Raw genomic sequence first — 18432 nt, 5'->3', positions numbered from 1 at the left:
AAGCGACGACTCCAATTATTGTCTGAGAACGGTAACCCTTAACGTTCGACGTGCTTATAATAACATTTTTTGCGCGATCGAAATTAAAATTATGCAACCAATATAAATATGCACTAAGAAATTAACGAGCAGAATAAATCGAAATGATCGAAGTGGTATGGTGTCAATCTCTAGGTAACCAGTTTATTTGTCAAAATTGAAATTAATAATTTCATAAAAAGGTGCATGTGTCTGATGTAGTTTACTAGCTTTGTACTTCCTTTATGACTTTATGAGCGTCTTGCTATAGGAAACAACAGCACAAATTGTACGTTTAATGTACCTAACAATAATTAAAGATTAAATGTAATGTAAGACTGTTGATTTTTAAAAAGGCGTCGGTAAGTATTTTTGCTGTTCTGTTTTTAGATCGGTAAGTAATTTTGGCGTCGTCGTAATCATAGCAACTGGTAAATTCTACGTACTGTCATGGAAACACCCATGGTAAATAGTCAGAAATGACCGATCGCGCAAAAAATATATTGTTGTTCACAGGTAACGACCCCGGTTCCTATTGTAAGGACATCCCAGTGGGCAGGATGGTCGAATGTAGGACACCCCGACGAGAAGTTATTCTGACGAACCGCCGCTGCTCTAGCGAGGACCACCTGAGCCAGTAGTGACGCGTTAGGTTTTACGACTATCTAAGGATAAGGATGTCCATATTATCACGTACCAGTCGATTATTGAATCTTTCAGGGCGAGCACGCATTTTCGTTTTATTTGAGATATATCTTACACATGGCGAATCTCCCAACTAGGTACCAATAGAAAATATTACCACCGTATGACCACACGGTATGGAGTCACTGTAACTCGGTATACACTAGTGCTATAAAGTCACTGTAATTACCCGTATAAAGTACTTTTCACTCAATGGTACAAAGCAGGGGTCGGCATCCTGCGGCTCTTTTGATATAAAGTTGCGGCTCTCCGTATTTATCTAAAAAATATGAGTTCATTTGTTCGAAATTCACCTTTTTAATTATCTTAATTGTTTACGAAATCAAAAGTACACTTGCAGCAAATAATTATCTAATTTGTGACACTTGTTTGCTTTTTGGTATTCTTTTGATTTTATATTATAGCAGCCTACTCCGATTACTATAAACACGTCATTAATTAATGAGTAGGTACTGTTGTGAAAAATATTGAATAACATCAAAACTGCGGGGTTTAAGCACAGGGCACCTTATAAACATTAAAGAGAACATAAAAGACAATCGAATAGCGAAATAAAATAGTGGTAGTTCCATTTGAAAAAGAATAGTTAATAGCACAACAAATGGCATTGAAACAAGTAAAAATATGCAGGATATGTTCTATTTAAAAAGATCAGTTATTTATTGACATCGTAAAAATGGAACACCCTGTACATTCAAAAATAATTTCTGTAGATCCGCACCCACCAATATTTTTTTACCAGGTATCACCTATGTAGGAAAAACCGACGCACTGTTGCAGGACCCTGTATATAGCCAAAAACTATAATATTGAATGAAAAATTTTTTGTGGAAACTAGGAAATTTTGTAAATTGTAATTTTCGGCTCTTCCGTTTTAATAGGTTGCCGACTCCTGGTATAAAGTCATACTCTCTACAATTGGGTATAAACTCCCTAATCTAGGGACTTTAATTGGGTAATAAAGTCACTGTAATTGGGTACACTTAAAAGCGCCCTCTATTGATCAGCAGTATAAATATGTACTTTTCAAATATGTTAATGAGGTTCAGTAAAATTACGCTTCCTGATGTCACTCCAAAAAGTTTAAAGCCCTAGAGTTTGCACAATTCCTAAGCATAATTTTACCGAACCTGGCATCTTAAGAATAGATTGAGAATTATGAATATTGAAAAGATCCCAACAGTTTTTCAACGAAAATTTTATTTTTGGCTTTTTAGTGCAGATTAGGTATCTGTGTTCTGTTGACGAAAAGTGTTTGTTTAAACGTTTTTATTTTTCCTTTTTGGTATTTTATATTCGTCACTATACAGCCAAAAAGAATTTCCTCGTGTGTGGACGTGGAAGAAAGAATTTACGGGCGTACCGCTAATAGTTTCCGCTCACACAACGAGTCGAGTCAGTGAGCCGACATTGGCTCACACACACCCTCACCCCCTCTCTCCCGCACCCACACACACAAACAAACAAACAAGAAAGTAACCATAGAAAAGTGTTTTAATAAGCAGAAGGCGAGGCAAGCGAAAATTTGTCGAACGCTAAATCAATATTATCTTTGAATAAATATTTTCAAAGAGTTTACAGCCTTTTTGTTTCCGTACGTGAGAACGATAACATATGAACATATTCTCATACATTATGCAATGCCGAAATGTAGTAGTACCTAATTCTAGAATTACCTACTCATTATTCATAAATCAATATCAGTCGTTCTAGAAAAATTAAGTAGGAATGCCAAATATTTAGAAAATGAGCACCCTGTTTCGCATTGCATAATACGTGAGAACATTTTCGTGTTGTTCTTATCTTCAAAAAATTTAAATATTGCTAAAATTTTACTTTAAAATTTATAGAAGGGAAGCCATTATACCTATATCACGGCAAGGCTTTCTTTACAGTACGCATCTGAAAGTATTAATCTTTTCATACCGTAAATATCACGCAGTATAAATCGCTCTGTACTTGTAGGATTAAACATTGTTTTAAACTTTTAACCTTGATTAGAAGCGATATTAGCCAGGTTGCGGACAGCATTTTCCGTTATGTTAGACGGCCATTTTTCCTTATAATATAAGTTTATAAGTATAAAACATTTTTATAGCAAAGTTAAGTTGCGGTGTGTGCTGGGCGTGTTCAATTTTGCTTATAAGTTTGAAGGAGTCTTAACCTCACTTTTATTTTACATTGTGTTAAAATGTCCAAAGTTCACTACTATGCTCTTAGACAAAAAGAAAAGAACTACCGCCAACATAAACACTGCACAATTGTAGGTTAGCAGGAAAATGTTATTTATGAGTGATTACGTACTGCGCAGTGACACATTATAAGAACTTCATTTTCATTGGTTCCGCTATTTATAAATATATCGTACAAAAAGCCCTCATACCGTAAATTATTTCTACAAAAATTTATATTTCTTATGTTATAAGAAAAAATGGCCGTCTAACATAACGGAAAATGCTGTCCGCAACCTGGCTATTAAGAGTCTTCTGTACCCACTGCACCCAATGTAAATTTCCATAAGAGCGCCCGCCATAAAAACTAGTTGTTTTTCAAAAAAAAATTTTGTAAAGAACTATTTTATAAATTTAGACCTTTATCTCCAAAATGTTCGGACTATTTTTTTTAAAAGTGTATAGCAACTGAATATTGATTGTTTAAAGATTAGCTGTTTTGCACCGATTATTGCGCTAATCTGTTTCATTTTTTTACTCGCGATCAAAACGATTTATGGAAAAAGTAAACCGACAGTTTTTTAGATAAGTTACTTCTAAACATTACCCCAAAAAATGAAATCATATTTTTTGTAAATAAAGTCTGTATCTTGGCGGGCGGTAAATCAACAATTTCAGTGTAACCAGTGGCACCGCTACTCAGTGTCGGCGGGAACTAAATAAGGACCAAGACAGGAGTTGACAAAGTAAAAATATAATCTTGTCTCTTGCAACTATAGTGATCTATATACTATAATGTAAAAAAGTTGTGATTGGGTAAAGAAGACTCTTAATAACTAGTCTGCGCAATATTAAACAAGATATGAAGAATCGCATACGATTTTCAGTTGAGGAATTTTTTGACGCTTCATTCGGCTCATATTAATAGCACCACTTATAGCAGTTATCCTTGAACTCGTAGAAATCGATTGGCAGAGGTTTGGCATCGCCGTCTCTTTTCGTTCTCGAGTTAGACAAGGAACAGACGGACAGACAGACGGACAAAACCATCAAGAGGGGAATTTCTTTCGGAAAATTGCCCTAAAAGAGGAGCGCAGACCGTTAGTGATACATCACAGAGGGGAGAGGGCTGAATGTGTGTTATGTTTATGACAAAGTGAGAGAGTCGCTAGCGCATTCTGATTATCTCTTCCGATTGTTTCATCGGCTAGGACTTGAAAAATGTACTTTGTCAAAAAAATTACAGAACACGCTAACTCTTTGATAATCAAGCAGACATGTTTATTTTCAATTCCATTTCACGATAACAAAAATAATGTAGGACATCTATGAGTAGTAATTAAATTTATCGTTCCGCACTTCCAAGCGAAGGGTAGTATTTCATTATAACCGGTGAAAATAACGGAGAACGGACAGATTAATGCTACACAGATAAAAGTGCTTATGTGGGTAGATATTTCAAATATTTGTGTGATAATACGCACTCAATCTGTATCGAAGGAAGGTATATCATTTTACTCTTCGTTTGCAGAAGATTAAGTAACCTATTACAAATTGAATAGTTACATAATATATGAACAAAGAATAACTATCATATTATTCGTTTTGTTTACTTCTTCATTCATAATTTCAGGATTGTATTTTGTATTGCTTTACTTCTATACATAGAGATGGAACGCTTTAAGGGCAGGATACAAATTAAAAAATTTCTGAAATTAGGCAACCAACATTAATAGTTCAGCTATTAAATATCAGAGGTCGCATGTTTTAAAATCCCATAGATATTATATTATAGATACAGCCGTGCACCAACATAGTTTAAAAAGACGTACATCTACTACCATCACTTTCGGCAAATCAATTACTAAGCGCTATAATATCCTTTATATAGGTACCGTGAGCATGGAAGACAAGATTCGTATTATTTATTATAACTGTCAATCAAATTGTTAGCACCATGGGCGTAGCCAGGTTTTAGATTCGGAGGGGGTTCAAGTAAATAAAACGACAAAGAGTGCATAAAATAACGTCAATATGTAAGTAGGTATGTGAATAAAAATAAAGCACAGAAACTGCAACTGTATTGCGCTCCTCTTTTCTTATTAATGTATGAATATAACATTACTGTAATTAATGTTTTGAACATTTCGGGGGGGGGGGGGGGTTGAACACCGAAAACCCCCCCTTGGCTACGCCCATGGTTAGCACATATCACACACAAAATTATCAGATTACTTTACAACATAAATAAACACACAAATAACCTAACTTTATAACGTAACAAAACAACCATCGGGTGCAATGCAAAAGGTAAAAATAATGTCACAAAAATTACGTTATAACCAGTAACTAACCGATAAATAAAGGGGAAATTTTCGTGAAGAATGCAAAAGGTCTCTAATATTGCACGGATTCTCCTTTGCAATCATGATACAAACGCACTGCATCAACATCATATACCTAGGCCAAAATGATAATAGGAAACGAATTCACTTCCTGACTTAATCTCCGTTACCATTATTATGCCTAAAACCATGCAATTAAAATTAAAATGTTGAACATAAACTTTACTTACTTAGGTTTTTTTTGTTATTCTGCAAGCCATGTAATAAAACAATTTCAGGAATAACAATTACGGACGCGTCTATCGTTATGGCAAGCACTATATTATGATATTTGTATTCAATTGATAACGCAATAATTACATAATATTTAGTGAAAAAACCGCTCATCATGTTTAGGGCGAATATTTTTAGTTAAGATTTGACTTCGCACGATCGCGAAATGTGTCAACTGTCACATGATTTATCGGACGCTCTAAGTTTGTTGTTTTAAGCGTCCGATTCGCGTACGACATAGTGGTTAATGCAATAAAAAGAGATAGACCATGTTTCTTCTTGGTTAGAAAGTAATGGAGAGATGTACAAATTTCTTTAATATGTTTTTTAAAAATCGACGTACGTTTGTTAAGGATGGCTGTATCTAGGTATTTATATATCTATGGTTGCAATTTGTCAGTGGTTCTCATGAATTGCATGCCGTCTTTAATATTGCAGCGGAGATAAAGAAGTATGGAAACGGAATGCTGGCAGAAAATTCTAGTGCCATTAAATAAATCCATCCTTTTATTCTTATAAAAGTTGACATTTTCCGAAACAATTCGATTTAGATTTAGAAGTGATAATCGTTTGAATTTCACGCAAAATAAAATTTTTTTGAAGTTGGTACGAGCTGATAAGCATGTATTTAATTACATAGGTGTGGGTATCATCATTCGAAATTGTTTAATTATTAATAAGTTATTGCTTCTATTTTACAGCAAATGATTAATTGACATTAGAAAGGTCCCGTTGTCGCATATTGCATTATTTTGACTATAAAAATGATACAAAATGGAAAAATTAAAAAAACGCAAATCAAATACCACACAATTAACGGCGGAACTGGTTTCTTAAATGACATTTTCAGTTTTTCGGAGAAATCTCAGTTATTTTCTCAGATTTTTCAAAAATTTCAATTGCTTTTTTAAGTCACAAAAAGCGGCAACTATGCCTCCATCTACCCACCGTTGCGGAGGCCCGAGATCCCAATGGTGAACCACGAATTTGAACCACCCATGCACAGAGATTTATTGTGCACAGCAAAAGAATATCGGAATACTTAGAATGTCGATTAAATAGGAGAAAATGTGTTCATGTCAAAGGCAAATTGGATCGCGCTATTGTTTGGTTTGGATAGTCTAAACTGTTTCCTTTAAAAGTCGATAATATATTCGTTATGATGAGCATAATATTTATGTAATGAAAGCATAATCAACCTTTTATGGCGTACGTCGCCTCCCATAAAAGCAAGCGATGCGATGCTTGAACTACATAAATAACTTGATGCACGAATGAAGGTATTTTATCAAAAATCACGAGAAAAAACAAACCGTTCCACCCACCTACCTGGCTTATATCAAAAGTGCCAATCTTCGACATTCGCAACGAAATTGTAGATGTCATAACGATAAATTTGATTATCATCTGGTCAAGCGAACAATATGGTCACAGATTAACTACAAAATCTGTGAATATGGTGAAGCTTGTAGAACAACTAAAATAGGAATATATTTTTAATTACTGCGAATCGAAGAGGTCAAAACAAATTGATTCTTCTATTTATATCTAGCGCCTTTGAAACTTAAGGATGTTTACAGTCCAGTCGAGGGATAAATTAAAAAAATTTGAAACTTCGAGGTTTGAAATTGGACCAACAATTTCCTTTGGCCATTCCTCTTAAACATATCCAAAAACCCGATATGTGGAGGGTGCGCAAGAAAGCCCATTAAATTTTCTACCTAGCTTCAACCATTAGGGAGTGTATGTACATAGAGACCTATAATCAGAAAAAATCCAGGAAGTTTCCGAGGTGAGAAAATCGCTTCTAAAGATTTTTCTTAGTTCCAGTGTTTTCATCAATGTGTATTACCTTTATGATCAATTACTACCTATAGTTCTTACAGTCACACCTTGGTCCGCACCCAGTCTTACACGAGCAAAATATCATGTTCAATATATGTATAGAGTAAGGTTGTGGCAGGGTTCAAGGTGCGGACCGGTTCCAGCACTGAAGATACTTTTTTCCACCCCCATTTCTTTGAATGCAAAGAATTCCCCACCCACAAGTGGATCTGCTGGTAAAACCTCTTAACATGCTGCATCCTCGGCTGCATCACTGTAGCTTCAGTTGAGGGAAAGATGGGACGCGACGTCTGATTTGATTTTCCTGGCTTCGCGCTGGAACCAAATCAGTTAAGAGGAAGTGCGTCAGTGGCATGAGCAATTGTTGACAACTCAAATTTTTGTGTATCTGCATAAGATGATCAAAAACCCGACCTATTCATTAAACGTATCAGGTTTTTGGATCCTGATCCTGAACTGATGGTGCGAAACCGAACTGCGTTTATTATGGCGTGAGCTGTTGAGGTGACCTTTATTTGGGATTTTTTTGTCTCGGCAGTATTTCTTTGTTGAAAACAGAATGTCTAATAACTTTAGCAGTGTTTCAGGAATGTCTCTATTAATATGATTAAAAAATGTGTCATCGGGAGGGTACGTCGGAGTGACCAACCACAGACTGTATACTTCATTTCTTATACATATAATGTATTACCAGAATAACGTCATATAGCATCGAATAATAAATATTCAATGGTCATAGTAACATAGGCTATGATCGACATGTATTTTTTTTATTAGAGTGGTCACATCTTAGTGATTCGGTAATTTAGCCAACATGTCACGTTTGCACGCTCGATAAGTCTCATATTGGCTGAGTTACGGATTTGTCCACGAAATCTTATTCCAGGGAAGCGCAGGCTGAAATTTAAAGGCAATTGAATCTACGATACTGTTCGCTGATTCGTTCGACACCAAACCGACCATACTTAAAACCTTATTACAATAGCCCGTCTAAAAGCAGGGCCGTAGTCAGTGCCGGTTTAGGAACATTTTCTCCCCTAGGCACAGCCCTTTAAGCGCCCACCCGACACCTAAAAAAATGCTTTATTAAAAAATTAGTCTTTAATAGAAAATAAATGAAATAGTATAATTTCACGAAAAAATAAATTATTTGCGTTTTTAGATAACAAAAAATAATAATTTTTTAAAACTGAATCGAAAAAGGTATTTTATAATAAGAAAAAAATCATAGTTCTCTAAAACATTTTTTTTCTAGCCTTTTGTGAAGCAAATTTTTCATAATACTTAATTGAATAAAACGGAATTTGGTTTTTTTTCGAAGGAATGTGAACTTTTTTTTTTGCTTAAGGATCACCAAATTTCATCTTAGGATCTTTCATCAGAGTGATTTTTCTCTTACGTGCCATAGCTTTGATTATACCAAAATACCTTATATTCAATTTTCACGTGAGTGCTTTAGAAATTACAGTCAGACTCATTTGCTTTATAAGTTTACATTTATAATTAAATAATTAATAAAAATGTCGTTCTTAAATGTAGTAAAGCGTTCTTTGGTCAAGATTTTATTAGATATTATTATAAGAAAAGTAGTAATCTATCCAAAACCAAATTTTTGTCGGAAAGACATTCTCGTGAAAATTGAAAAATTAAGTGTTATATTTAAAATGCAATATAGAAATCCATAGTAAATTCTTTATTTGTAAAAATCTAAAAATACCATTTGACCCCTACGTTGAAAACAAATTCCTCTTATTAGAAAACTAAAAGAGTTATCCCACAAGTGGTTTCAATTGATTCGGCTTTAAATTTAACTTTACCCCAATTTGACATTAGCTTTTAACATAAGAGATCCCATCGTCAGGCGCTAATGTAATACCTACTTATCTAAAATCGAACCATCTATGGCAGCTTTTAGACCCATGCAAAGATATAAGGACTAGAAACATTTTCGTAACATTTTTAAGCGACATTAAACCCTGAATGGTATTATGGTAATCCATTCGTAATATTACCTAATGCGACTTTTCAGCAAGTGAGGGCGTAGTAACCAATATTTCTTCATTTTGTGTGGAAGCAGCGGCTGAAAACGGTTTTCCGGCGCACCGACGTATTTTATCCAAAATTTTTTTTCAGTATGAACATTAACTTCATGTTTTCGACGATAATCATGGTCAAAGTGGGTGCCAATCACAATATTCAAACTTAATTCTTTTACGTTTCTTAGATTTTAATCCATTTCGTTTATCAGGATACAATGACAACGGCAAGTGTTACTAATGTAATGACTATGCACACACCAGAAGCACGTTTGAAAAGGAAATAAAGTTTAATGAAAACTAAAAAGCGTTTAATAGCAAAGATGAGTATATGATCTTTGTTAGTAGTGACACGATATACCATATACAGAATGATAACACCAAAATGAGTAGGCTGGTGGCTGTTGTAATATAATAATAAACGTGTAAAAAAATATAGAAAACGAGCTCCTGGGTATGGCTATAGCATGTGTAAAACCAAATTTTGAACATCGTGTCAGTATTGCTTTTATTTAAAGTGTATATGTATGAAATTTCATTTAATTGGCACTGCACATCATGCACAAAACCAAATTTTAAAACTGGCTACATTTGCTTTTATTCCAAATGACTATGTATCAAATTTCATTTAAATGCTTTCGTAAATAGGAAAGTTTGCAATTCGGTTTATAAGTGGTCGAGCTGCGAAAAGGGCACTGTGAATGTTGATCGATTAGGCTCAATGTTTGGAATTACGTTTTATATGGCTAACGCTATACGCATATTGAATTTCATGTAATTCGGCTCACGGAGATGTTAAAAGGGCCTTCCTTATTTTTTGGGCTACATTGTCAATTCACGACCTCCGATCTACAAATTTGATAAAGAATCCACCTACAAAATTTCATCGTAATCGGTCCATTCGTTATCGAGATATCGTGTTAACGGACAGATGGACAGTCACCGCAAAATTATAAACTGGCTAGGAGCTCGTTAATAATCATTATCTGTACTAAAGATCATATGTTGCAAGGTTTGCAATCTGCAGAACTCAATGATATTAATTTACTATACAAGGCATACATAATGCATAAAATAAGTAACAAGTTAAAAAGTAATCGTAAACGATTTACATAAAGCGCATTTCCACTTGCATTCATTTCCCATTTGTAAGATTCAACTTCTGTTAAAATCGTAAAAATCCGCCCACAAATATGAAAGATAGCGTTGCACATGGGCAATCCATTGTTGACGTGCTACTTCAATTTCAGTTTATGAGAGGAATTTCATTTCAATGCTTTTCTAAATAAGAAAGTTGGAACTGCGCATGCGCAAACCTAAATTTTAAAACTAATGTTAGATTTTCCTCTGTTCCAAGCGCCTAAGTATCAAATTTCACTTAAATAGTTCCATAGATAAAAAAGTTGCCACGGCGCATGCGCAAAATAAAATTTTGAAACTGGCGCTAGATTTTCCTTTATTCCAAGTGCCTATGTATCACATTTCATTTAAATTCTTCCATAAATATAAAAAGTTGGCACTGCGCATGCGCAAAACCAAATTTTGAAATTGGCGTTTGATTTTCCTTTATCCCAAGTGCCTATGTATCAAATTTCGTTTAAATTCTTCCATAAATAAAAAAGTTGGCACTGCGCATGCGCAAAACCAAATTTTGAAATTGGCGTTTGATTTTCCTTTATCCCAAGTGCTTATGTATCAAATTTCGTTTAAATTCTTCCATAAATAAAAAAGTTGGCACTGCGCATGCGCAAAACCAAATTTTGAAATTGGCGTTTGATTTTCCTTTATCCCAAGTGCCTATGTATCAAATTTCGTTTAAATTCTTCCATAAATAAAAAAGTTGGCACTGCGCATGCGCAAAACCAAATTTTGAAATTGGCGTTTGATTTTCCTTTATTCGAAGTGCCTATGTATCAAATTTCGTTTAAATTCTTCCATAAATAAAAAAGTTGGCACTGCGCATGCGCAAAACCAAATTTTGAAATTGGCGTTTGATTTTCCTTTATCCCAAATGCCTATGTATCAAATTTCGTTTAAATTCTTCCATAAATAAAAAAGTTGGCACTGCGCATGCGCAAAACCAAATTTTGAAATTTGCGTTTGATTTTCCTTTATTCCAAGTGCCTATGTATCAAATTTCATTCAAATACTTTTATAAGTAAAAAGTTTGCAATTCGGTTTATAAATGGTCGAGATGCGAAAAGGGCACTGTGAATTTTGAATCGATTCGATTCAACTTTTAGCATTGCGTATTATATGGCTAAAGCTATGCCCATATTGAATTTCATGCAATTCAGTTCATAACTAACGGAGATGTAAAAGCGATCGAACATTTCTAAACAAAGTTATCGTTCTCACGGACAGATAGATGGACAGACAGACAAAGGAACAGACGGAGAGATCAACCGGCAGGCGAGAGATAGCAATGCAAAATTATAAACGATCTCTAGGATCGTTAATAAACGGCAAAAGTGTAAAAAAATTATGGAACATGTAAAAAACGGTTTTTTGTTTTTTTTACAATAACTTTTTTTGTAAGCGGTACAGAAAAAATTCCTTCCTTGGTACAAGACTCGAAACCATAACGAACCAAATAGCGAAAAAGTAGAACAATAGCTCTTAAGATAAAGAACTAGTAGCGTCGCAAAGTTAGCGGACGGACGGACGGACGGACAAAGTGGCCACAATAGCGCATTTTTTTTTTTGTGGAAATGCGCTAAAAAGTAAAAGTATAAATTGTGCACAACTCTTGTGCAGATAAAGCGCATTTTTAATCCGAAATAGCTTTTGTTTTTACATCACCAATGGATATATTTCTTGCAAACGTCTCAATCGCCCTTTGCGAGAACCCTCCGACAATCCGTCCTTGAGGTATAAGGGAATATACCCGATCACGATAAGAGGTCGAGGAGGAGGACTATGGTTGGTAGAAATTAATTCCTTTCGTTGAGACCTTTCATTGGAGTACCATGAGGGATAAAACTAGTTCCACTTCCCCTCCACCCCGTACTTTGATAAGAGGACAGAAAGAAGGACAGCAGTTGGTAGAAAACGGTTCCTTTCGTTGAGACCTTTAATTAGAATACAATGAGAGATAGAATTAGTCCCCCCCCCCCCCCCCAGGCCCCGTCGCTTACTAATCTAGCTACTGCAAACAATTCCAGGACTCTAAGACCATTCCCCTAGAAGTAGTTCGAAAGGGCAGAAGTGGGTACCGACGGACGGACGGACAAAACGCAAACAATAGCACATTTTTTTTAATTCTTAAAAAATGCAGTAAAAAGTGTGCACGCTCCGTCAACAAGATATTTACATAGGATGTTTGTGATGAAACTAAACTGTTTATTATAACAGGAAACGATACAAATTTTACATTCTACACAGGAATACAGATCTGAAATTTTGTTGGCAGACTATAGTCACACGTTGCCCCTAAAATGAGGTCATCTCATTCACGTACAGGAAATAACGAATACACTATTTTTTCTACAGCTTCATTTGAACATTTTAATACCAGTATTTCTACATTATCTCAGCTTATGGCTTACACCTGTACAGCTGTTGTATTCACCCACCTGTCAAGGGATCTACAAGCAAATATTTTAGTGTATAAAAACGATTTATTGTCAGGGGTGGTGTTCTACATGAATAAATTTCGTTTTGAGATTACCCTCAGCACCTGGATACACCTAAGCTATATTGTTGATCGTAGTGCGTACGTAACTATCCACAAATGGAAACAGTATTCAATGAAGCATCACTTCAACCCATTCTCATATTAGGAACCATCTGAACAATAATGATTACAATATGCGTGACATGCATGCGTTATTTCTTCTGTAAAAATTTACATACGCAACACGCGTGGTTTATGTGGACACGTCTCTTTGAAGCGCTCGAAATTTCCTACCGTGTAATTGTACTTAATTAACGATATGTATCACGGATTTTATGAATTAATTTAAAATATAAAAACTGCCATAATCCTTATCCCGTATGCATTATTAAAGAGCGAACTTTCGTGGATAATCGAAAATGCTTTTTGATAAATTTTTTATTTTGTGTATTTAAGTACCTTTTTCTTCGCCGAGTGGATTAACAACCCAGTCTGTATGACGTGGCTTTAGCTTTACGTATACCTACTTTCCAAAGGATTATTTGAGATAAACCAACAAAATGATTTATGAACTGTATCTATTATTGCCTATTTTTTTCCATCGTATTTATTTGTTGATGGGCTATTGCTAAAATGAAATTAACAAATAATACATTCTGGATTTATATTTAAATCAACTCATTGTCGACCTGCAAGTTGCTTCCGATAACAGAATCAGGCGAGTCTGTAATAATGAAAAAACGTTTATTCAAATAAGTAGATTAACCTACCTAGTACATTAATTTTAGCATTGGAATTTATGGAAATGCTTATGTTTTGTATGGGTATGAATTTACCAGGTTTGCCGAGTAGAAAAGAAGACAGTGGTGTCGCGTCTAGTGTTGATTGTACCGTACTCGACTGCAATCGGTAGCTTCAGAAAAAGTCGCGGATACTGTCGATACGGTACTTACTTAACAGTGCGCAGGGGCTTTGTTAATTCGAATTTAAAATTCTCGTACATCGCCCGTTATAGTATTACAAGCATGTTACGCCGCTTATTATTCGGAAAGTTTACGTTTGCGACACGAGCGAGCTTGCAAGCGAGTGGAGCAAGATTATTCCGTGTGAAGGGTTATTTATGAGTTTATGACTTTATAGGTTATACGGTTATCATTTCCAATGTCTCCGATGGTTGCAAGGATTGCGAAATCTGTGAATTTTTTTAATAAAAAGACAGCCCTATAAATATTGTAACAGTTTATTTTCATAAGTTGAGGTTGGTTGGCATACCTAAATTGCCACCGACGCCATTTTTCGGTGGAGTCGTTCACGCCCGCACACCCACTCTCTCTTCTTCGACAAGCACGTTGGACGGAGTGTTTTAATAATCCTGTGCGTCTAATTCAACAAATTATTAAATTACCTAAATTCATATGTCGAACCAAAAATCGTGTGTAATGTAACGTATCCGGAATTATACTGGTATTGAAAATCGAATTTAGACCGAGACGAATTAAATCTTGAATCCTAAAAGAAATCAAAGGTAACCCCTCTTCTTGATAACTAAAATACCTCTTAAATAAGAGGGCTAATCGTAGATGACGTAACAACTGTCGATGGAAAAGTGTAGTACACAAATTACAGCCGAACCGACAGCAAGGTATATGTGCTATTCTTACGTGTGGTCTACCTTATGGTTGTGGTTAACCGTGCATTTTTAGATGCGGTCTACCCTTTGCGCTCTTTTATTTATTAAATACTGTTAAAATATCTTCTTTTTTGCTGGGCAAACTTTGTTCTTTGTAGTGCATGTTCGTAGTTTCTTGCGTTTTTACGATTTAATAGTGCCATTTCTTATTAAAAAATAGTGACATTTACATTTTTAAAATCAGAAAAAATGCTCTATCAAATGACACAACAATTAAAAATGACTTCTATAAGAAAAAAACACAAAGTAGATGATAGTTAACCGGATACGAAACGTTAGATTTTAAATTTAAAACTAGCATCTTAAAGAGAGAAAAAGTGGCCATAATAATTTGTCATTTATTTTATCTTTTTAAAAAACTTCGGTAAATACTATAAACGATTTTGCAAAATTTATGTTTTTCAGGATCTCCGAAAGTAGTAGCATTTTGTTAAGCACAAAATACGCCACTTTGCCAAGTTTAAACTACCCTCGAATTTGAACCTGCCTATATAGCAAACGAGCTAAATGAGCGGTATGCGAAAAGTACACCGTGAATTTTGAATCGATTGGTCTTAAATGTTGGCAATGCGTCTTACATATTGTTTTCAGCGCATTCTAAATTGCCCTGGTTCACACATAAGCTCGGAAGTTGACACCATTTTGACTCCAGGAGATGGTTTTGTGACCGTTTTGTCATACTTTGAAATTACCTCGATCCCACTTGACGCATTTAAAAAAAAAACCGATTGACCGAAAAATGGAGCCGCTAAAATGGTGCTAAATCTTAGACTACTTAGAAAAATTGACCTGAATCCTATCAAGAATACTGAAAACCAAAACCGTAAGTAAGCAAATAATGTTTTATTATCAAATCGGGAGCAGTAATGTACACATTTTTTGCCATAACATCTCATTAAAATATACTTTGCTTATTAAACTTTGCTGGTATCTTATCTTACGCATCTTGAGATGTAAATCATAATTCCATTGTATTAAACATAATTGCTCTCACGAGCCAGAAGATGGGGTTCATTCCATTTATACTTCTTTTAGTTAACTAATGACAGTTTCCAATGTTTTTTGCTTGGTTGCAGAGGCAAATGTACAATCCCACAAAATTTCATTGACATACTACTATAATACAAACAAATGAAACATAAATACAAATTTCTAAAGCAGCTTCATTCCCATCTGTAATGCAACATTTGCATTTCTAAATCGAATACTCTTTCTAAGGTTTTCATTATAAATTCTCTATGGAATAACAATTTTTCAGAGTGACATGGGTTTACGTTGCATTAATTTTTTATTAGGACAAAATGGAAATCAGGCTATACACAAAGCAGGACAGTGTTTTAAAAAACTACGTCAAGCGATCCACTTTTTATATCCGCTAGTAGGTAAGTAATTTCGGTAGGTAGTCAAGGTAAATCGCAACCAAATTATGCAAATAATAAAAATTTAACTGCAAGATTCTGCAGTCTCTCAAATCTAAAGAGATAAAGGTCTTTGACGTCACTTTACCCTATTTCCCTACAATTTATATTGATCACCCTGGCGTCGAACAGTTTCAGTCAACAAGTGTCTGCGTCGCCACTGTTTCCATTATAATTTGTGAATGCGTCGAGTTGCGTATTCGCTCTCATTTAGCGAAAAGTAGATACGGATACTGTAATTGCCATGAAATTTGCATGCTTATTATTTTATTAACACCTTATAGAGCAATTAGAAAGATACAATATGGCTATTCGAATAGAGTTAAAAATAATGAAAATATACAAAAGTGAGTTAGCAACGTCTTTATACCACCTGACGTTATTCCAAAGGTACACTATTTTTATTTAAAGGTACCTACTGTACAATGCACATTATATTAAATCGGCCATCTGCCTGGTTATATTGGCAGCGTTAGAGTAGGGCGCGTGCTCAAATTTGGAAAAATAGGGGTGTGTGCACTGGTCCGCAGGCTAGAAAGACCGTACACAAAACACCTAAACAAAACCCTAGCTAGCTCTTTACTTTTGTTATTTAACACGGGACAAGACTTCTCCCCAACAGAGAGGAGAGATTCGATTCTGCTCTCAGTTAACCTGCTAACTTCTAACAGATAGTGGACCAATACAAAATTCTCAGAAATTTCTATGTTAACTGTTAACTAAAATACAAGGTAAACAAAAACACCCTTAACCGCTTTCTCGTATTACAATAATTTTCGTGGCGTCACATAGACCAACGACAAAGTAATAATTTAATTATGAATGTTAATTACACAAAAAGAGTAGACCGCCCTTGTTGTTGTATTTGTGTGTTTTTTTTGGATTAGAGGTGGAGGTATTACAGTATGTTGTGTACCGTTAGTACAGTAAAAATAACTCTGAATGCGACAAAAAAAAATATCTCAGTATAACTAAATGAGATATATATCATCTTTTAGGGAATTTTAAGCCCTATTCCAATTAAATAATTACAACTTTTTTTAATAGGGCACATTTTTGTAAATTAGCAAAATGTAACGTTTTGGAGGCGAGTCAATATTCACGTTTTCATTGATTTAACTCCCTTTATAAATTTTATTAATTGAGCTATAGCTTTCAAATTTTCAAAGTTTATAGAAGAAAGTACAGCGCACATGATAGCAATTCAATTTTTTCCGTATCGCTAACAGTTTTTGTTTAAATAATTGATACACCACGGCACCGACAAACTGTGTATTGAAAATTTCGACATGCGAGCAACTTGTTTAAATAATAAAAGTACGTAGCTATATATATCGTACCAAATGACGTTGAAACATTGGAAAAGTTTTTAGAAAAAGAATTAGGTGAATACCTTTTATGGTTTTCGAAATGTGATATATTAAAGGTTGACGCGGTGCGGTGTTGGCGCGCTTATTTAATGCTTCTACACAGATGCAGCGAGGTAGTCATGGCGTACTCGTATTATAATTTGAAATTTTGCATTAGATAATATTACCACAGATACACAGTATTTTATCTGTGATATTACTTACATATTTTAATTAACAAAATTTTATTTTTATTTATATTTCTAAATTTTCTTCGTCATCAATTTGTTGTTCACTTTTTTGCATCAACTGATTGTTACAATTGCTGCTATTACATTTACAGTTCAAACAGCATTTGACTCCTTCTTTTAAACAAACACATTTATTGTTGTCGCACTTTCTATCGGCACAAAAAATTGTAAGTAGACCCCTAACGTTGTCTGGAATTGGGGGTTTTTCTGTATGGACTGTTTCCCAAGTGCCATTTTGATTTGTCCATCCATATTCAGTAGGATCCATTTCCGGTATATGGCATAAATGACTATTCGTCCAAATCTTCAATTGATATATACACCTAAACAAAATTAATAATGTCAGGAAAAATCTCGAGAAAAATAAATATGAAAAAGTGTTCACCTACCTCAGTACGTGCATCTTAAATGCATCATCTGTAGGAGATAGTTGAGAGGCACACTTATTTGAAGACATTGTCTGTTTATATCTTAGATCATTCAATGATTTAATTTTTAAATCTTTTATTTCGGAAAAGATGTTAAGCACATTTCGTTGCAATGTCAATAGCTTCTGGTACTGTTACATTTGAAATTTTTTGAAGTTCCTTAAAAGATTCATAACCTTTGTTTGCAGTGTCAAATGCCATTCTCTTGCCAATTCTAAAAAATGCGCTTGTTGTATTACAGCCTGTTAATGCGTGAAGCGACAATAACGTTTTTTATAGATCTTCTC

Source organism: Photinus pyralis, unplaced genomic scaffold (assembly GCF_008802855.1).
Source record: "Photinus pyralis isolate 1611_PpyrPB1 unplaced genomic scaffold, Ppyr1.3 Ppyr1.4_LG4, whole genome shotgun sequence".
In the NCBI taxonomy this organism is placed as follows: Eukaryota; Metazoa; Arthropoda; class Insecta; order Coleoptera; family Lampyridae; genus Photinus; species Photinus pyralis.
This window is presented reverse-complemented; position numbering follows the sequence as displayed.